At 40.0% G+C, this 22708-nt stretch overlaps 1 long non-coding RNA gene across 1 annotated transcript; it reads right to left on the bottom strand.

Moving 5' to 3' along the window:
* Positions 1–3582: 3582 nt before the first annotated feature.
* LOC120730867 lies at positions 3583–21366 on the bottom strand. The gene is made up of 3 exons (XR_005695232.1): positions 21356–21366; positions 13341–13350; positions 3583–3690 (listed from the first exon to the last, which is right to left on the bottom strand). It is a non-coding gene; the product is annotated as an uncharacterized LOC120730867 (long non-coding RNA).
* Between the last annotated feature and the right edge of the window lie 1342 nt (positions 21367–22708).

The following is a 22708-nucleotide window of genomic DNA, read 5'->3' as shown; positions in this document are numbered from 1 at the left end:
AACAATCAAGCATTTCATTCAAAATAGTCAACAGGGTCGCAAGAAGCGTGTGGAAAAACCAAGGCGCAAAATAACTGCCCATGAACTGAGAAAAGTCAAGCGTGCAGCTGCCAAGATGCCACTTGCCACCAGTTTGGCCATATTTCAGAGCTGCAACATCACTGGAGTGGCCAAAAGCACAAGGTGTGCAATACTCAGAGACATGGCCAAGGTAAGAAAGGCTGAAAGACGACCACCACTGAACAAGACACACAAGCTGAAACATCAAGACTGGGCCAAGAAATATCTCAAGACTGGTTTTTCTAAGGTTTTATGGACTGATGAAATGAGAGTGAGTCTTGATGGGCCAGATGGATGGGCCCGTGGCTGGATTGGTAAAGGGCAGAGAGCTCCAGTCCGACTCAGATGCCAGCAAGGTGGAGGTGGAGTACTGGTTTGGGCTGGTATCATCAAAGATGAGCTTGTGGGGCCTTTTCGGGTTGAGGATGGAGTCAAGCTCAACTCCCAGTCCTACTGCCAGTTTCTGGAAGACACCTTCTTCAAGCAGTGGTACAGGAAGAAGTCTGCATCCTTCAAGAAAAACATGATTTTCATGCAGGACAATGCTCCATCACACGCGTCCAAGTACTCCACAGCGTGGCTGGTAAGAAAGGGTATAAAAGAAGAAAAACTAATGACATGGCCACCTTGTTCACCTGATCTGAACCCCATTGAGAACCTGTGGTCCATCATCAAATGTGAGATTTACAAGGAGGGAAAACAGTACACCTCTCTGAACAGTGTCTGGGAGGCTGTGGTTGCTGCTGCACGCAATGTTGATGGTGAACAGATCAAAACTCAGACAGAATCCATGGATGGCAGACTTTTGAGTGTCCTTGCAAAGAAAGGTGGCTATATTGGTCGCTGATTTGTTTTTGTTTTGTTTTTGAATGTCAGAAATGTATATTTGTGAATGTGGAGATGTTATATTGGTTTCACTGGTAAAAATAAATAATTGAAATGGGTATATATTTGTTTTTTGTTAAGTTGCCTAATAATTATGCACAGTAATAGTCACCTGCACACAGAGATATCCCCCTAAAATAGCTAAAACTAAAAACTACTTCCAAAAACATTCAGCTTTGATATTAATGAGTTTTTTGGGTTCATTGAGAACATGGTTGTTGTTCAATAATAAAATTATTCCTCAAAAATACAACTTGCCTAATAATTTTGCACTCCCTGTAGTTAGTTCACTGTTATGTAAATTCTCCATTGACAACATTGTGGGATCACAAAAAGCAAGCATGCACATACGCATGGAACTTAATGCCCACTGTTTGATGATGAAACTCACATCATCCTGATCCACAGAGGTGGAAAGTATAATCCCTGCCAAAACAATCCAGTCTGTCTTTCCACAAAAAATTAGCGTGATAACTCTAGTGACCTATTAATAATAATACGACTACTGCTACTACTACTACTACTACTACTACTACTAATAATAATAATAATAATAATAATAAGACAGAAGGCCCAATCATGTTGTCAAAGAATAAAACAGAGAGTAAATTTCCCAAACTTTATTACAGTCAATGATTCCTGAAATACCATTTACATGTGTTAAAATTACATATGGCATAGAGAATATTTGGGCATCTCTATACCCATGGTTCACAGCGGGGCAGGAACTCTGTGGTAGTGGTGGTTAACAAATGAGGTCATGGAGTTATGGGCATAATCCACCCAGGAAAGCTGCGATGCCACAGACTGGTTAGTTGATGCAATACAATGGAGAGTGGCCTCTAGCTCTTGATTGGCCTTCTCTGCTTGTACATTAGCCTGGAAGGAGAAATCCAGACACGAGGCTGACTTGGGCCTCTAGTTCATCACAAAACTCCTTCCAGACATGAGACATAAACTGGGGCTGCCGATCAGACACAGTGAAAATGAAATGAAAAATGTGACCAGCAAGTAGTTAAGCTGTTTTGAAGGCAACTGGAAGTTTAGGGAGAGCAATGAAATGAGCGGCCTTGGAGAAAAGATTGACGATAGTTAAGATTACAGTGTTACCTGAGGCTGAGTTGTAGTCCCGTATAAAAATTCAAAGAAATGTGTGACCAAGGACAACTGGTCATGGGTAGTGGTCTTAGTCAGCCAACGGGTGGCGAGCTGGGAGTCTTGTTCTAAGCACAGATGGGACAAGCAGAGACATATTCCTGGATATCTTTGGCCAGAGACTGCCACCAAAACAAACACTGCATGAAAAAGATTGTCCGATTCTTACCTGGATGGCATGTAAATTTGATAGAATCTGCCCAGTGAATCACCTTTCCTTTGACCTTAGGGGCAACATACAGGTGGTTGGGTGGTCTTTTCCCTGTATGCGATTCCTCACGCTGGGCTTCCTTGATCAGGGACTCAATCTCCCAGGAGAGGGATCCAGTTCCACAGGTGGGGGAAATGATAGTTTCCTCTTTTTTGGCCGATTTACCAGAAGTGGAGAATTAACAAGATAAAGAATCTGGTTTCATGTTAAAAAAAACTGGGCCTGTAGGTGATAATTAAGTTAAAGTGCGTGAAGAGCCCAGCTGGGCTGACGTGCACTTAAGTGTTTAGCAGTCTGTGGATATGCAAGATTCTTCTGTCTATCCTCTGTCCCCTCCAGCCAATGCCCCCACTCCACACCAGCTTTATCGCAAGAAGCTCCCAATGACCCACATTATAGTTCCTTTCTGAGGGAGAGATGGTGAGAGAAAAAGGTACATGAATGGATTTTACCATTTGACTCCTGGGACTGCACAGCCCTGATCACCAAAATCGGAGGCATCCACCTCCACAATGAACGGTTTGGAGAGGTCAGCCTCAACCAGGATGGGCGCAGAGGCGAGGCATTGTTTCATAGTATCGAAAGCCTGCTGGGCAGAGGTGCACTACTGAAAGGCAACCTTGGGGAGGTCAGATGAGTCAAAGGTAAGGGAATGGGGCTGAAGTCACGAATAAAACGTTGGTGAAAATTTGCAATACCTAGGAGTCTTTGGAGCTGTCGTTTATTTAGTGGCTCCAGCCATTCCACTACTGCCTTGATGACTACTGCGGGTCTGCCCGCAACTGAACATTGTGACTGGACTGGACATGGAACTCTTTTTTTTTTTTTCCAGCAGGTGCTGCAAGACTAAATGGACTCATGCTCTGAAACAGACTTAGAAGATGAGGGTATTATTCAAGTACAAAAACACAAAATGATTCATGAAATCTCTGATAATGTCGTTGATCAGGGCCTGAAACACAGTGGGGGCATTGGTAACATTGGTAAGGGCATGACCAAATACTAATTTTGTAATGCTGCAGAATTACTCATTTGTGCATACTTACATTGTTTATTTGTTGTCAGTCTTCATGTAGGTCAGGTTTGAGAAAGGCCTGCCCAGCATTTCCTGATTTTTAAAGCACTGATGATGTCATGTCTGATGTCACCTGGTCAAACCAAAAGGAGGGGTTTCTTTTACCACAGGAAGGATTTATTTTGTTTGTTTCGGGATACAAAGGGATTTGTTGAATATGTTTTCTTATATAGAGCCATTTAGTGGGGAGCTTTATGTAATTCTCAGTCATTTGTGTTGAGTTTTAGATTCCTCGGCTCAAGTTAGTGGTACTGGCTAGACTAATTGAAGGTAAATTGATAGCCCTATATATAATCAGTCTCTGCTTGATTCAGATGAGGGAGGAGAGATGAGCTGTGTTACTGAATAATGTGCTTTTTGAGTTTTGTTAATTTAGTTGCTATGGTTGCGTTTTGTTAAGTTTCACATATAATGGAGGTTACTGTAAAAAAAAAAATTGCTCCTCTCAGAAACCCAAAATGTCTGCTCAGTCTGCTTACCTACCACCTTCCTTGACGTTCGAGTCAGACTAATTCACAAGGGAGAGGATACTTATTTTTGATTGTGATCTTGTTAAGGCGCAATAATCTATGCATGAATGGAGCAACTTCTTTCTTTTCAAAAAAACACCAAAAAACCTGGGGAGTAAGTCTATGCCACAGTGATAAGGACAGTGTGGTGAGAGGGAGGACTAGATCCTTACTAAGCACTTCTGCTAGGTCATGATACACTGCAGGGACAGAAGTTGGATCAGGCGGCTCAACTAGAACAGACTGAGTTGTGGACAAAAAACTGATGGCAAACAGTACTTGTAGCATCACAAACTCCACCTAGGACAACAACACTTAAACCAGTCTATGTTTGGATTGTGTGTATTCAGCCAGGGGAACCCGGGGACCAGGGAAGCGCTTGGTGTGATGAACAAAAACATACTGGTTTTCTCCACATGGTTACCAGAAAGGGATAGTGTAATAGGTTGAGTTCTGTGAGTGATATCAGGAAGTGATATCTACATATTAAATCTTTCTATTGTTAATTTCACTGTTGATATAAGAAATTAAATTTTCTCATATTCATAATGCTAAACTGTTATTGAATAACAATATGTAGTAAAAGAGAATGCAGTTATTGTAATAAATTCCAGTATTATACCTTATACTCACATACACACATTAAATTAATTAATGCGCTTAAAATAATATCTCTGAAGGGTGTCATAAAGTTACATAAAGTACCATCAAAGCTAAAATCATAGAACGAGCATACACTAGACTGACATGGAAACACTTGATACTATTGGGATATAACCGCCATGGCATAACAAGGGCAGAAGCTTTGTATCTTTGTTGAAAGAAAGACTTTTAAAAAAAAAAAAATTATACAATGGCTGCTGTCTGGAATTAAATGAGTCCCTCAACAAGTCTGACCCTCACAGGTGCTACAATAACTTAAAGGCAGTTGCAAATGTGTAAGAGATTTGGTTGAATCAGTATTCTCGTTTTTCCTTTCCTACTCCCCTTGTTGATATCTCTGGAATTCACACAAAGGCTGTCAGGCTGAGGCATAAAAATAGGTATCACTTTGTATGGCAAGTGGGAAATCCTGGGAATAATTGAGAGAAATTGCAGTGGAAGTGACTTGAAGATTAAGTGATTAACGTCCCGCAGTAGAAAGCAGAGAGCTCTGGCTTAAATAGGATAGATGCCTGCTGGATGAAGTGAACTATATACTCGGTGTTGTATTGTTAAGGTTTCTAGCTCACCTGTTCAAACTCAAGTAAGACTTCATTTTCTTAAGAAACAGCAGGGTGAGGATCTGGGATGAGGGTGATATAGAGGCACAGAGACACTGAGCAACTGATGCAGTCTTTTTCCTGTTTCTTCCCAGGAAGCAACACACACACTTTGACCCGAGTCAATAAACGTTTAAAACTGGGCTTCCCTAGGGTTACCTAGTGAGTATGTTTGTGTGTGTGTGTGTGTGTGTGTGTGAGAGAGGATGTCTTTAAAGGACATGCATCCTCATGTAAATGATAATCAGACATAGATGTAGCAGCTTGCCACAGCAACAAAATTATGAATAATATCAACAGTAACATTAAAGACACTTTCGTAGTTATCCTCTTCAAATTTTGACTAAAACGTTCAAACTCAGAAGGGAGAATTTACCAGGATGTTTAAATCTAATTGACCAGTCCTGCAGTAAGAAGCAACAAAAAAAAACAGTATATAGTCTGTGAGTGGGGCATCATGGTGTTTCAGTGGTTAGCTCAGTTAGGGCTGTCACTAAGTAACTAAAAGTTATTGGTTTAAGCTGTGACACAAGTCCAAGGTCATGCTTGTTATGTTAACTGGTGATTCTAACGTTAACTGTGCTTGGATGTGAAAGTGAATTGTCTGTCTCTGTGTGTTAGTGCTGTGATGGGCTACTAACCTCTGTAGGGAGATCCTGCTTCTCCCTGTGACTTATTGGAAATGACTACCAGAACCCCATCCAAGTTGAATTATCAGTTAAGAAATTGGTTGGATTTTCCTAGATCGCTATGAAGTACTAATTTAGCTCATTGGTGTATTTTAGATAAACACCAGTAAATCCCTAACTTGGCAAACGTATTAATATTTGTAATGTTAAATAATTGATCTCTGAACATTAAAATCAGCAGTCTTTATCGGTCCAATCAAGAAGAAATGTTGATATTACAATATTAGAAAGAAGCATCATTAATTACATGACTCCCTGTGAGCAAGCACTTGTGGGGACTGTGGGAAGGAAAAACTCCCCTTCACCAGGAAGAAACCAGGTTCAGGGAAAAACCCAGGTCCAGGGAGGGCAGGTATACACTGTTCTCACATTTGTCATTTCTTTTATTTGTGAGTTTTCCTTTTAAATAATAGGTGCTGTTGGTTGCTTTTTAGATACTTTGGCCATGTTTTGCCATTGCATTCGCTAGAATATCTTGGCTACCTTTACTCATTAGTAGTCATCTCCTCATCATCATTCTTTGTTCTTTCTCCAATGCGAGACTCGGGGCAGAGTGGATGATACGTTGACTTGGTTCACAATCTCATCGTTAAAAAAAGATACAATACCATCACACATCAACTATCATATATGTCATATATGTTATGATTTAAAAGTTTGCTTACATGTAAATGGTGCAATATATAGAACAACTGGGGGTTAGTATCTTGCCCCAGGATACCTGGCATGCAGACTGAGGGATCAGGGATCAAACCACTAACTTTCCAATCATGATGACCTCCTGAGCTGCAGCCACCCCATAACATATCAAAATGTCTGTTTATCTGCACACCACGAAGAGCACTGAAGAATGATTTCTGAGTGTGATGTGGAACAGCTGGACTGGTCTGCACAGACCCTGACTTCAACATCATCCAGCATCTTGGAACAAACTGGAAAAACAACAGTAGGAGTCCTCACCACCCCACATAAGTGTTGATCTTTGCTAATGTCTCCATATATTAACACTGTGAACAGCAAAAGTCTATTTTTAAGGTAGTTTAAATTACCTCTGTGCATAACCTTTACAGAAGAGCATTTAACCATGATGGAACTCAACATAATCTGGATAAATAAAATTATTGCCAGCAGTTAACCAAACAAATCACTATTGGTTAACTCTTGGTCAACCCACAAATGCCCATTTTGTCTTTTTGCATGAAGTACTTTTGCATAAAGACTGCAACTAGCACCACTAGCTAACATTGGACTCGGCAGTCAATTTCATCAATGATCATTAATGGTCATGAATATTTGGTGCAATATACAATATATACATATATTAATTACAAAACAATAGAAAGGCACAAATTGGAGAACAAAGTGCTTAGACCAGTCACACAAGGACTCTTCAGATCTCAGACCAAGTTCTTTTGCACTGCTTCTGAGTGATGAGGGTTACTCAGATCATGACTAAGATTGGTAATGTGGGTGAGCAGGGGTGGGGTGTGGGGGGATAGTGTTTGCCAACAGTCTGAATGGCCCAAGGAAAAAAGCTGTTTGTGAGTCTGGTGGTGGGGGACCTGATTCTCCTAAGGGCAGCGGATCTTACAGGTGGTGGGCAGTGTGCAAGAGGTCACCTGCGATGGCCCTGGTGTTCCTGAGATAGTAGGATCTGGTGATGGCCTCCAGGATTGGCAGAGGGCAACCAATGATTTTTGGGCAGTGTTAATTACCTTCCATACAGCCTTCCTATTCTCAATAGTGGTTCCTGCATACCAAACACCCAGGCAATAGGAAAGCACACTATCCATTGAGGAGCAATAGAAGGCCAGCAGCAGCTTGTGATCCAGGTTATTGTTCCCCAGCACACGGAAGAAGTGCAGCAGCTGTTGGAGCTTCTATTCCAGGGCATTGATGTTGTAGGTCTAGGTGAGATCAGCATAGATGTGGGTGCCCAGAAACCTTAAAGTGGAGACAGATTTCATCCGTTCTCCATTTATAAAGAGAGGGGAGTTGACCTGGCCTTGCCTCTTATCCATTATGAGTGTTTTTGTTTTAAGGATGTTCAGTTTCAGATTATTTTCTGAACACCACCGGGACAAGTTCTCTACTTCCACCCTGAAAGCTGTCCCATCTTCATCAGTGACGAGCTCAACCATGGTGGTGTCATCAGCATACTTAATGATAATGATGTTGACTTATAAAGCTACCATGGAGTAAAGTTAGTTGGATTATTACTGATGGCATACTTGTCATGGCTGGTGAATGAAGTGGACTGTCCACACTGATCTGTAAGTCTCTGAAGAAGGACGCAACACTATTACTTAATCACTGTATAATTCTCCAACAAGTATGAAACAAACATCAAACATATCTGTTTGAAACATCTCACATTTAATCATGTTATGAAACCCATGAAAACCATTAATTTCATTTCTTACAAAACCCTGTGCCACCACTGGTTTCAGCATGTCCTGTTTGTGCTAAATATGAAGATCTAATATATAAAATTTTGTGAGGTGGCTCAGTTGGGGATCCACAATACAGTGATTTTTTTTTCTCAAGAAGGAAATTGTACAGTTTTTTGCTGAAACAGGGACAAGCAAAACACAAATTGTCAGATTGTGTATGGCTAGCAGATTTGGCGTTTTTGGTTGAAAGAACACTTGTCACATGTGTTATGTGAGGACATACTGTTTTTCTTTTCTCCCTTCTCCATTGACCCTGATGATGCTCAGAATCAGCTGCAGCTGGAGCTCCTTGAATTGCAGTGTGAAGATGAGTGTCGCAGCCAGCGACCAGTAACTCATTACATGTGTATTGTGCAAGCAAAATGTTCTTGCACAACACTCATGTAATGTTTTTATGCCCATTTTTCAAATCACGCTGATGATGATGATGATTATGATGATGATGATGTAACACATACACACGTACATATACTATGTAAGAATAATACCTAAGGTATTAATGTCAGTTATTAAAGTGGTGGAATCAATTTAGTTGCAATTGCTATTTTCAGTCATCTTTTTAAGACATTTTGCACATTAGTGAAAGAGATTTTTAGCCTGACTTCATATGCTTGATGGGTGTGTTGACTTGTCTCTCTACTTGCCTCTGCATATACAAACAATGCTAGAGGCCGTTACATATAAAGTATAGAGCACAGCAGCAAAACCACTGAGAAAGATCTTCCATGACAGTCCCATATAAGCCTCTCTCTTTTAAAAATGTAACAATTAATTAATTAACTATACAGCAAAGTAAAGAGAAATACATTTACCAACAGTAAAAAAAGAGGCCTACACTGCTAGTGACAGCATTTGTTTTCCTCTACAAAGTTTGTCCCTTTTACGAATCCTTGTTATGAATTGACATTTATAATCCATATATTATACATTATTATTTGAATATAAATAAAAAGACAAATTAAAAACTTTACATGAATAATGGGCTCTTAACTTCTACACTGTGAAAGATTTGGACCGACACAGCGCAACGTAACTGTTTGGTTGGTTTTTATTTAACGTTCATGGCACACACAATGCTTCCAGTTTGGCACCTCTGAATTCTCCATTACCAGCTTTCCAGCTGGCTCCACTCCACTCTCTACTGCCAGTCCCCGGGATCACTAAAGAAGGAAAAGAATTTATCAGGGGGTACTCCAGTTTGCTCCCACAGTTCTGAGAACTGTAGTGCGGGCAGTTAGATTAACTGATTATTTTAAATTGCCCATAGGTGGGTGTGTCTGTCTCTCTGTGTTAGCCCTGAGATTGACTGGTGCCCTGTCCAGGGTGTACCTGCCTGTCACCCTATAACATTTACAGTATGTAAGTGTTAGTGTGTTGGTATTTTTGTTTTTAATCACGCAAACCGCTGCACAACAAGTTTCCTTATTCAGAATACGACATTGAAGTGAAGTGATTTGGGACCACAAATGCAAGTGGCCCACATCTGAAATTTGAAAAAAAAAAATGCATTGATAACAAAGGCTTACATGCATAAATAAGCCTTTGTTATAACCATGACCATGGGCTTGCTTATAGGGGCCATTTGATTATTGGAATTTTCTCTGTATTGTTTTAGGTTCTTTAACTTTACAATATAAAGAACCTTGAGCAAATTGCTGTTGTGATTTGGCAATATATAAATAAAACTGAATCAAAAATTGAAACTGTTTTTGACTTTCCAACAAGTGTCCCCACTACATCTGTTCCACATTCTTAATCAGTTTGATTTCTGTATTGAATTGAATCCAGGAACGAAAAAGTCAAAATTGACTTAAAATTGACTGAATTTAATAAAATTTTTATTTTATAGTCATTGAATAAAATGTAAAGATTAACTGCAAGTGGTAAAATAGTTTTCCAGGTTATCTACTTACTTAAAAGAAAGAACTGCCATGGCAGTTCATAGAATAGCAATGGCAGCAGCTTGCCTTTATGAGAGTATTAACAACTTACAACAGAACAATCTCCAATTGATTCACACTCACAGCAACGCCATCCTTTATAAGCCTCTTTCGTTCTCTGTCATGTCGTTAAAGCAATCACTTGCACACACCCAGCCTTCTTAATGGTCCCAGATGTGGTTGCTAGGAGATTTGTGTCACATTTGCAAGCCCTCTTTAGAGATTGTACTCTCTTCCACTCTGTTATGTAAATCAGTGTGTGTGTGCGTGTGTAAAATTGAAGAGAATAGAATAGCTACTTTACTGTTATTTAGAAGACACATCAGTTAGTGTGCATTAGAATGAAATTCCAGTGCACTGACTCACCATTGGACTAATGCAATATTAATAAATGGAGCTAAATCTTAAATTTTGAGATACAAAAAAGGGGGTGAGATATAATGTATAGATGTGACAGTATAAATAAAAAGGAAGGATGGATGGCCACACAGAACAGCCAGCAAAGCCATGTAAATGGCTCCACTGACTGTGGCCTTTGCGGTGTATAGTTCCTCCAAGCCCTTTTGTGTGTGAGTGACATGTTGTCAGATGAAGCATGAGGGAGTAGAAGGCATGGGATATGTGAGACTGGGAGGTAAAAGATTATCCCTGGAAGGAGAGAGCCAGGACTTCTTGCTCAGTAAGCACTCTTATTTCCCCCACTTCACTGCAGGGCGAAGAAAAGCAGACCCGGGACCTGTGCAAACGGCCCCCTGGAGCACTGCTGCACCTATCGTGCCCATGATGAAGGGTCAGTTACAGGTAGCAGACTTGACTCAGTAGAGCATTTTACTTATAAAAGTAAAAATAAAAGTAAAAAAAAAAATTACATTAAGAAGTTAAAAAAGGTTATTGATTGTCATGGCTGGGGCAGCAGTCGTGTGGTGATGTGAGAAAAGGATCCAAACTGCAGGTACTGGTTGGGGTCCGAGTGAGCGTTTATTTGTAGTGACAGCAAAGTGCAAGACAGGAAATAAGGAACAGGGAGCAACTAAAGCCTCTACTGGGAAAACTAATAAACAAACCTGAAAAACATAAGGACACGGGGAATCACGCAGGGAAGACATGGAGAAAGAAGAGCAGAGAGACGCAGAGATACCAAATTACACAGAAGGAGCGACGATGAACAAAGGCAAATACACACTATAAATACAAACCATGTAATGGGGAAATGACACGCAGGGGTGGACACAGCTGGAACTAATGGGCATAACGAGACACAGACCTACAAAGTAAAACATGAAATGCACAGACTGTTTTACAAACACAAACTCAAGGGCTGGCTCCCGACAGCCCCAAAACAAATCACCAGACCCGGGTGGACGGTGGGGGCCTCAGGACAGAGGGCCTGAACCAGAACCAAAACGGAGCCCTAGAAGTCCACACACACAAGGTTCTTCACCCACCCCAGAGCCCAACAACAGTCCAAAACAAAGTTGTAGAGACAGACCCGGGGGCTGATGGCACAGAAGGTCATACAGTTCAGGTGGCTGACCCGGAGGGCGACAGCACAGCACCCTAGAGTGAAATAGTTCAGGAGGTCGGCCCCGCAGAAGGTTGTGACAGCATAGAAACAGTTCTGGTGGGCGACCCAGTGGTTGCCAGTTCATCACAATACCCTCTCGGAGGTTGGCCGTGTGGAAGATGGCGGCGAGGAAGCAGGTCTGGAGGCCGACCGCGCGGAAGGCAGCAGCGGCGAGGAAGCAGGTCCGGAGGCCGACCACACGGAAGGCAGCGGTGGCTACGCTGTTTGGGAGGGCATCTACGACGGCGATGATGTCCTGCAGGTGAGGCTGAAGCTGCAGTCGAGGCTGAAGCTGAGGATGATGCTGCAGGCGGGGATGATGCTGCAGGAGAGGATGATGCTACAGGCGAGGATGAAGCTGCAGACAAGGATGTGGAAACTGCAGGTGGTGGCGCTGCAGGCGACTGCGTGGAAGCCGCATGTGACAGTGATGGCCGGACGGGCCCCTCGGACCCCCCAGCGAAGCTGCAGGCAATGGTGATGGCCGGACGGACCCTCCAGCAAGAACAATCACAGAGCCAGCGGGTCTCTGGCAAACACAAAACAAAACCAGCAGGCACGGAGTCCTCTGGCACACATGAGGCAAAACCAGCAGGCACGGGGGCCTCTGGCACACACAAAGCAAAACTCGGAGGCACGGGGGCCTCTGGAACACATGAAGCAGACTGCAGCTGCGCAGAGCACTGACCGTGGTCAGGCAGCGACAGCTGGGTGCTGTCCTCAGCTGGCTTCTGAGCCTCCAGGGGTCCAGAGTTGGCTGAGGGCTGAAAATCAACCTCTGGGGAAGCCCTGGAGTGAGTAAAAGTCTCTGAACAGGCCAGCTTTTGAGGAACCAGTTTAGTGTTAATATGTTTGTCTCTCTGCTCTGTATGGGAGGTAGAAAAGCAGTCTTTAATGGGTTGTATAGCCATAGCCTCCTGTACAGAGGCAGGTGAAAGTGAAGGCTGTACAGGTGACAAAATAGAGGAATGAGTAGATGAGGAGGCAGGTAGCTGAACAGATAACTGTGCTACTGGTGAGGCTAATGGCTGAACAGGTTACCGGGCTAATGGAAAAGATGCAGGCTGGGCTAATGGGTGAGTTAAAGCCTGAGTAGCTGACTGTAGTGACGATTTTAGCGGCAGTGGAGCAGGTGAAGTAGGGAAATTACAGTCATTATTCTTCCCTGTCCCAAAACACACAGCCCCAGAAAAAACTGTCTCAAAGTCAGAGATGGTGGAAAAATTGTCCGTTTTACTCACTACAGCCGGCTGCTTAAATGTCCCAAAATCCGGCTGTGGGGTATCGCGCTGGTGGCGAAAACGTCGCTTCCTCCCTGCCAATTGCTCCGACGGGCCAGGCAACACCTCTGGCGGGTGAAACTGATGCGACTGCTCCGGAACGGCCGTTGTCCGCTGCTGCCAGACAAAGTCCACTAATTCCTGAGCTTGCACTGCCTCCCGGGTTGTATGCGATCGGCAATTAACTTCGTGAATCCTCTGACCTGGCGGAGATGGAGATTTCCCTCCAGGATTGCTTCAATCGCGTTTATTCCCACAATCTTCACTCTTGTATTTGAGTTGTGGGTTATTCATTCCACCAGGCATAGTACTTGCACCAGATCACTTTCCCCAGGGAAGTCCGCTGGATCCATGTTTTGTGGTCGCTCCGTACTGTCACGGCTGGGGCAGCAGTCGTGTGGTGAAGTGAGAAAAGGATCCAAAATGCAGGTACTGGCAGTGGTGTGAGTGAGCGTTTATTTGTAGTGACAGCAAAGTGCAAGACAGGAAATAAGGAACAGGGAGCAACTAAAGCCTCTACTGGGAAAACTAATAAACAAACCTGAAAAACATAAGGACACGGGGAATCACGCAGGGAAGACGTGGAGAAAGAAGAGCAGAGAGACGCAGAGATACCAAATTACACACAAGGAGTGACGATGAACAAAGGCAAATACACACTATAAATACAAACCATGTAATGGGGAAATGACACGCAGGGGTGGACACAGCTGGAACTAATGGGCATAACGAGACACAGACCTACAAAGTAAAACATGAAATGCACAGGCTGTTTTACAAACACAAACTCAGAGACACAAATAACAGAAAAAATAAACACAAGACTCAAACCCTAAGAACTAATACAAAACGGAAGAAACAAGAAAATAATAACAATAAACTTAAAACACTGGGTCAGTGACCCAGAACCATGACATTAATATCCTTCATAGTCAGCTCAGACTGCTGATGTGCTGTATAATTTGACCCCAGGCATACTAACACACAGTTAGTGGATGGGAATGATTGGATCAGCCCAAGGAATTTAGGATTACAATAACAGTGGCTCTTAAGAAAGTGTGTGACTGTGTTCAAAGAGCAGGTGATCCTAACTCTCCCACTATTAAAGTAGTTGGGGATAGGAGGCAAAGACCAGATGAAAGTTGTGTGTTTTTAAGATAGAGAATATAATATGAATAATATGATCCTCACTTTGTTTCCAGAAAGAGACATAATATATATATATATATATATATATATATATATATATATATATATATATACACATACAGTGGAACCCCGACTTACAAAATTAATTCGTTCCCGAGGGTCTTTCGTAAGTCGAAGCACCCATCGCGCATTTTGACTGAGGCAATGCTGAACGATAGGCTATAGGCTAATTGCTAACTAGAACAACAATACGTCGTTCAAGTGGAACAGCGAAGCGCAAGTACGGAAGCCAAGGGGTTGTCACATGATTCGGAAGGCATTGTGGGCATTGTAGGCTCAGCCAATCAGAGCCAGCGGATTTCGTTACTCGGGCATTTTGCCGTAACACGGGCATTAATACATATATACACTGCTGCTAAAATCGTCACTACAGTCAGCTACTCAGGCTTTAACTCACCCATTAGCCCAGCCTGCGCACATATATATATATATATATATATATATATATATCTCACGGAGACACATTTGGTTCCACATTAATAGCCCCAGTTTCTTGCCTGTCATTACCCAGTTACATAAATTAAATTATTCATCTATAAAGCTGTTGATACAAAATAATTAATTTGGTAATTAAGTGGTAACATCTTGCTGTTGCCATCTTATTACCTTATCTCCACCTTTTATCCCATTGTTGCCACATTATTACAGAGATGCAATAGAAAAAAAGAGAAATTTTGGTGAGACTGTTGCTACTGGTGGACTAGGTCTGTAGCTTACTTCTGATGCAGCTAAAAAATTGATCGGAGTTACAGAGAGGCTAACAAAATTGCAGGGAAATGGCTGATGAACACATATAGTCAGCCTAATTGTTCAGGGACTTATATCTTGTAGTAAATCTTTCCCTCTGAAATAATAAAAAATACATTGGAAAATGTTTACAGTAAGGCGAAAACATATGTGTTGCTGTGTAATACACAATGTAGACCAAAAAAAAAAAACATTGTCAAAAGGTTCCCCATGCTGTATTTGGCTCATGACGATTAACATAAAAGGCAGACATAAAAATAAATAAATTAAAAAAAGGTAACTCTGCAACTAAGCCAGTAAGGGAGAGTGAGACAGGATCATCTCTCAATTCCATTGATCAAATAAATATAATGTATCTAATTTTTAAAGTATCATATTTAATGCATTTAAGTGTCAGTCTACATTTCAAATAATTACATTTACTGTGGAATAACTGGATGTTTCTGAGTTGTGCAAAACTTAGAACTTGCACTCACTCCTTACATGTATAGAGATTGAAGACAAATGGTTTTGTAAATGATCAACCATGCTCTACACTAAGAGAGATGCAAAAAAACATTTGTCTTTATGCTATTTCATTACAAACACATGAGCATGAACTAAAAGGGAAAATGTGTATGAAGTTGCAGCTGGAAAATCAAGTTGCAGGATTATGACCGATAAGAATTTCCCCCCTGCATAGGTGAGACAAAATGCCGGTGCTTTAAAATGAATCCTCCTCTCTTTTAGTCTAGCAGTTATGAGTGAAAGGAGCAAGCAGAAACTGTTTCTGATCTCTTGTTACACATCATTTGAGTCTTTGAATGCATCGTAATTGCTGTGAGGCTCAAGAATAATGGGATCACTTAGAAACACAATACAGTGGTAATTCAATATATATATATCTGTCTGTGTGTGTGTGTGGGCACCTTGTATCATGTGTTTTCGTTTAAAGATGATCACTGTCACAAGGTTTTGCATTGATTTGTAACTTTATATTAATTTGAAACAGTTTCTACACAGAGATCTAACAGCATTTTTCCATCATCTCATTTGTCTTTTTGTTTTTGTTTTCTTTTTACTGACATATTTGTCCCAAAAGATGAGTGCCTGGGGCAGTAAGTACAATACAGACAAGTAAGGTAGCGAGGTATTTGGAACTTACCTATGTTTTACTGCTTTTCGATACAGAAAGGAACTGATGTCTAAACTGCCCAATTGCAATTGCTAGTCCCTGAATAACACATTATATTCATCAACCACAGAACTGGCTAGCTACAAAAAAGGAAGGAGTACTGGAGAGTATTTGTGAGGCGACAGTCAGGTGGAATTCACTTCTACTACACTGTTTACCACCATCATCTCATTTTCAGCTTGCATGAATACAAGTGCCTCTTTAAGAGACGTGCATAAAACTACAGTTGAATTTCAGAATTAGACACTTGTCTACCATGCTAATGATTGTTATTTTTTAATGTAATAAGTTTCGATGACTAGTGTTTTTATTATAATTGTATTAATTGTATTGTATTGAGAACTGATTAAACACTCAATTGCAATCCATTTGCTGTCACAGTCAACAGACGCAGACTGAGGTGAAGTTAGATAGTGGATGCAAAAGCAGACGAGTGGAACAAAACTAGATTTTAACAGAAAATGAGCCATTTAATAAGGCTGATGAAAAGGTAAACTAAAACTAGACATGAAACTGGAATTGAAATGGAATTGAATTCCATTTAACCCTAACAATTTTGTACATATGAAAAAAATCCTAAGGCATATCATAATGATGGTATCATAGCAATTATATAAAAGTATAACTAGAAAAACAGACAGTAAGATATAATTTGAACTTGTTCTCCCTACTATTTTGTACAGGAGAAAATATTTAGGTTATCAATTAAGTTCCTTTAGTTTTATTAGCATTACTTAAGTCGAATTTTTGAGTCACTTTACATGTTTTCTTTCTTATTTTATTTTATTTTTTTAATAGCAAAGCATTTATCCAATTGTAATAGATCATCATCATCTTTATGGTGTCTGCACAGAAACTGACAGGATTATCCTACTATGGACTTTTCATCCTTGGGGCTCTCGACACAGCCACCTTTCGGGTCTCTGGCAGTCTTCAGATTTTTCAAGTGTTTCATCTGAGTGGTTAGCTCAGTGTCTCTAATCTGCACAGCAGGTGGGAGAAGCTAACAGAGATAACTCTGCAAGCCAAGATTATTGTAGGCTATAGGCACCATAGCTTCCCTCTAAGCCCTCCTCTCAGTACAGAGCCTGGCTCTGTCACTCTAAAGCTCCTGCTGCTGGTCAACCTGCACAGGTAATCACCCGTGGACAGCAAAGTGATATTCCTAAGATCCCTGACCCCACAGCCAGACTAAAGCATACAGAGAGGATTCACAATCTAGCAGAAGTGACAACCATGTCATTTACACAGATGCTGTTTTAACTCATTCAGGTTTGCAGACGCAAACCTTAGTGTTAAGCTGTCAGACAACTTGAGGCAACTGTTACTGTTGAAGCGAACTTAACTCAATTTAGTTGAACCTGCTGTTGTCAAATTACCTTTTTATTCAGGTAGTAGCCATAATAGCCAAACAAGTTCCTTAAATCAGACCCTGTGCATTTTGACATATTACTACAATCCCTCCATCACTATGGAGAGAAATTTGCCTCAAAAGTGTTATGAATGCATTTTCTAGTAGAGGGATGATGAGCTGTTCTGTTTATTTCGAAAAAGACCACATGTCCCAGTTTTACACTTCTTACATCTGTGGAAGGTGGCAGTGTGAAATTTGTCTCAAAACCCCATGTGGTCATGTGATGTGATCTGTGTGTATCTTGCGCTTGGTGCACACAAATTTAAGGATTCATAAGTCAGTGAGAGGGATTTTACGTGTGATTTTAGATTCGTGAAGCTTACCTTAATTAAACTGTATGTGGATGTATGGATGTGCAGAGTTATAAAATAGATTTGCCTGTGTTCAAATTACCTCTATGGATTTGACCATACATTTGTGAGTCTCCAAAAGTTACACAAATCACTGTACAAATTTGTAAATTTTATTTTATGTTTGTGGATCATATTGTATGCACACTTTTGAGGCAAATTTCTCTCCATACATCACTGACAGCAGAGTTTCTAGTGTGCAACAGGCCCATGGATTAACATTCATAGTATGCTTATCAAATAGTGAATCTCATTTTAGATCTTAGTTCCTAAGCAACACTTTCCCATTTTCTTAGCTTTAGTTCAGTATTAGCTGTAGGGTGAATACAGAGCAAACAGGAGTTGCTTTTCAAACCATTAGTACTTAGAAACAATGGGATTCTCTATGTTTGAATTTTATGTTCATATAGCTATTTGTTTTTCATTTGGTATGATAAAGATAATTTGTCATTCCAAGAAATCTGGAGAGAAAAGTAGCCTATATTTCCCATTGAAATGCTCCTTCCATTTACTGAATTAAGAAATTGCTTTACTGTCTGCATTTGGCGTAGTTGTGCACTTTTAAGAAAATTATGGGCAGAAAATCGATGCTACAAGAAGATGTGTCTTATTTTGTTGATCATCTTATAAGGGTTACTGCTAATAAAAATAAGAAGAAACTTTTCTATTTGGTTCACTTTCTAAGGTTAAAATCTTACCATTTATCACATGTTTCCTACCATAAACCAAATCCTTATTTTTGTCCATCATCTTTGCGTGTGTTAAAAAGTGTGCTGTTCTCCCAGCTTAAGGCTGCAGTGAGAGAAAATAAAAGTTTTTGATTGTTCAGATTTCACACAAAGACACTAAAAAACTGAACCAAAGAATAAGTCTTGACAAACTCTGCAAGCAGCTAGCAGTAGTACCCACAGGCTATTGGACAAGTAGTGTGTCTGTTCTTGGATACATGGAATTTGATTTTTAGATTTTTGCAATTGATACTGGTGCCCCTCTAAATTAAATAAAAGTTTTCAGAATTGCTCCCACACTATGTTAACTGGACAAATGTATTAGTATTGTCCTCCACTACTTTTGCAGGCTTTAGATGTTAAAGAATGATCTCTGTTTGTGTCACAGCTCAAGGAGTTACAGTACAGTTAAATATACAATGCCTGCAAGCCCAACTCCGAAACATAATAAACTTGCAGTCTATACTAACTCTGAGCATGGAAATTTTGGGGGTTAAATCAATGAAATTAATATTCAATTAAATACATTTCTAATTAGATTACAGGATGATTTTTTTATTATCTTCCTGTAATACTGTTTATTTTCATTTAACCACAACCTTATTAGATGGTGTTTTCCAAAGCGATTCATGATGAGAAAGTAAAATAAATGTACAGATTCATTTCAAATGGTTCTCATGTTTCTGAACTTGTAACATACAGACAGGTTGGGTGGCCGACAGTGTAACATACAGACAATTTGTCACATAGCGTCTTTATGTTACGTTTTGGGATGAGAACGTGTTGGTCCAAAGACATGCTGCTGGTGTTTATGAGTGCAAATGTGAGTTTGAATGTTTGTCTGTCTGCATTAGCTCTCCAATAGACTCATAATAATATGAGACACAGCCTGTTTTCATTTCTTTTTAAAAATGTTTTTATTTATTTCTTTGTTTTTTGTTCAGGTATGGAGAATATTATGATGGTTCCAGAAAACTAAATATTCACAATGGAACAGTTTTAAAGTTTTTGGTTATAGTATCAAAAGTGATCAGCTCTCTGTTTAAAACAATAATGCATTGCTGCAATGGCATTGTTATAAAATCCAATAAGCATGTCCACAGACACATTGATTTTAGGAATTACTGAAACAGAAACCTGTAGAATGAAGCAAACGGTAGCTGGCAGTGACATTACAGAATAAAAGACAAAGCTGCTCAGATCCACTTTTCTCTTTTAAAGCTTGCACAGCTCTAATAAGATACAGTACATGCTGTGGAGATAAATGAAGGAGAAGGGGAACAAAGCAGCTATAATATTGCACGGTGTATTTCTTCTTCTCTGACTGGGGCCACAGTACACTTTTTAGCCACATGTAATAAATAATTGTCTACAGCAGCCTCCTCCATAATGTGTCTACTTTAAAAAATAAACTCATATATATTTTGTATAATTTTAGTCCATTTGTTTTTTTTAAATTATTGTTAAACATAGAATGTGAAGAAGAAGCAGGTGAAGTAATCAAATAAAAAAAGAAGCATTGGCACCTGAGATACTCTATTCCCAGGAGCTGTACAGAGCATTTTCCCCAGTCTAAAAATGGAAACATCCCGCAGACTCCTGGGAAGCACATGTGAAACTCATCCATCAGTTTTCTCTGGTGTATATAAATACCCAAGTGGAGCAGTCACACATAGGTTTGTCCTATAATGTGGGGCTCACAGATGGGAATGATTCAGGTAGGTGGTAAACTGCTGTGAGCAAAAATATCTCCCTGGTCTCTTTTCAGGCCTTTTTCTCCAAATAAAAGCAATCAGCAAAATATTAGGCTCACTGATCCACATTTAGGGAGTGGAAAGCTATCTCTGTCACGGGTCTGTGGTGGCAGACCCTGTATCTGTTTAAGACGACCCAAATGCATAGGCTTTAGGCAGGAATCCGTTTTTAACAAAAAACAAGCCGTTTATTGAAAGCTGAAAAAACATGAGAAAGAAAGGCAAAATAACACTGAGATAAACAACCTAAAACCTAAACTGGGGAACAACTAAGCAAAACCTGAACACTAGGAAAATGGCAAAACTACTGAACATGAACACAGAGAGATGACCTGACAATGAACAAAGGAAAACTAAGGACTTAAATACACAGAAGGGCAATGAGGAAAGTGGAAACACAGCTGACACAAATGAACATGATGCCACAGGTGAAGCAAAACTGGACAAACCAAACATGAAACACGAGACAACTATAAGAAAACAGGAAACACTGAGACATAGACTGCCACATGAGCTTGACACAGGAGGAAAGGTAGATGAGAGAGAGAGGAAGAAACATGAGAAAGAGGACGTGAGAGCACAAGAGAGAGACACTGGATGTGCTGGAGAAACATGGAATAAACATGACAAACAGGGGTGACTTGGAATGACACACAGGAAGGGGAGACAAGACATCTTGACAAGACAACATGGAAACAGATATATAACTAAACATATCAGCCAAAAGATACTCAAAAATAGAAAATCAAAATATTACACAGAAAGGCATCACAAACCACCATTAATTCTAAAAGACTGGGTCAAATTACCCCAGACCATGACAATCTCCCAACATGGCCTTTAAAGTCCACTACAAGAGGATGGATAATATTGGCAGGCATACTGTCCTGTTTAACGTGCATATCAGGAAGGATGTTTTCTCTAAAGATTTGCTCTGTAAAAGTGACATTCTGAATTTATTTTATATTCAGTGGGATTTTGTAGCTGAATAAGAAAGACATTAGTGTTTCTCTATGAATGAGGAACCCAAACAATTTTAACAGTATACAGTAACAGTATTTAAGTTATCAGGAAACAACCTATAAGTTAATTTTGTCACATTTTTGGGGTTAAAATGAGATGACTGTATTTAAAAAACAAAACAAAATGGAAAAATAAATCATAAACCCTAATAGCCAAGTTTTTTATAGTGGGGTTAAAATGTGGCCATGGTGGTATAATAACATTTTATCAAGGTAATAATATAGAAAGAGCAAGTTGCTATCACCTAATTATGTTTATCATTTTCTAATATGTTTGTAAAAGGCTTGTTGTTAAATCTGATGCTTTAATTTCAAAGGAACACTTGTCATTGTAGGGTGGTTTTGAAGAAAATATACACAGCATAATGACAAAAGTAAATTCAGTTGTATTTAGTTAAATTTAATCTAAATTATATAATTTATATAACACCAAATCATGACAGCAGTTGCATCAAAGTGATATATATTGTAAGTTAAAGACCCTATAATAACAGAAAGAAAACCACAACAAATGACTCCCTATGATTAGCCATCTGCCATGATGAGTTGGAAGTAAGGGGAAGGAGACAGGACTGTGCAAGAGAGCCAAAGATTAATAATAAGTAATAATGAAATACAGAGTGGCGTATGAACACATAGTGATTGAAAAAGAAACACTAGGCCTATTGCAAGGCAGCTAAGGGAGGATTCAGAGGTACCTGATCAGGAGCTAAATATAAACTTTATGAACCAGGAATGTTATAAGCCTGAAAATAGATAGGGATGTCCATCTCCTGAAACAAAACTTGGGGCTGTTTCTACAGAAGACGGGTTTGAAAGCTGAACGCTATGCCTCCTATTCGACTAGGAACCACAAGCCTGCAGACCAAGATATGGTACTATGAGGTCTATAAGAAAAAATAGAGTCTGATTAATACAGGCTTTGTATGTGAGGAGAAGAATTTTACATTTCATTGTGACATTCAATCAATGAAGAGAAGCCAATATGTAAAAAAAAAAAAAAAAAGCTCTCTGTTTCTAGTCCCTGTCAGTGCTCTTGCTTTTCATTGAGCTTTCAGAACAACCTGAGAATGATCACTTAGACTTGATTCTGCCTGGAAGTACCATGAACTTGTTTTTCAGCATCACTCTGAGACAGAATGTTTGTAATTTTAGCAGTACCATACCATACCCAGCCCATTAAGAGATTTAAAAACCAATAAAAGAGCTTTTAAAAGGATCCTAAAA

The sequence above is a fragment of the Simochromis diagramma genome, unplaced genomic scaffold (assembly GCF_900408965.1).
Source record: "Simochromis diagramma unplaced genomic scaffold, fSimDia1.1 OVJJ01000746.1, whole genome shotgun sequence".
In the NCBI taxonomy this organism is placed as follows: domain Eukaryota; kingdom Metazoa; phylum Chordata; class Actinopteri; order Cichliformes; family Cichlidae; genus Simochromis; species Simochromis diagramma.
Note: the sequence above shows the minus strand (reverse complement) of the source record. Positions and strands in the feature narration are given on the sequence as shown.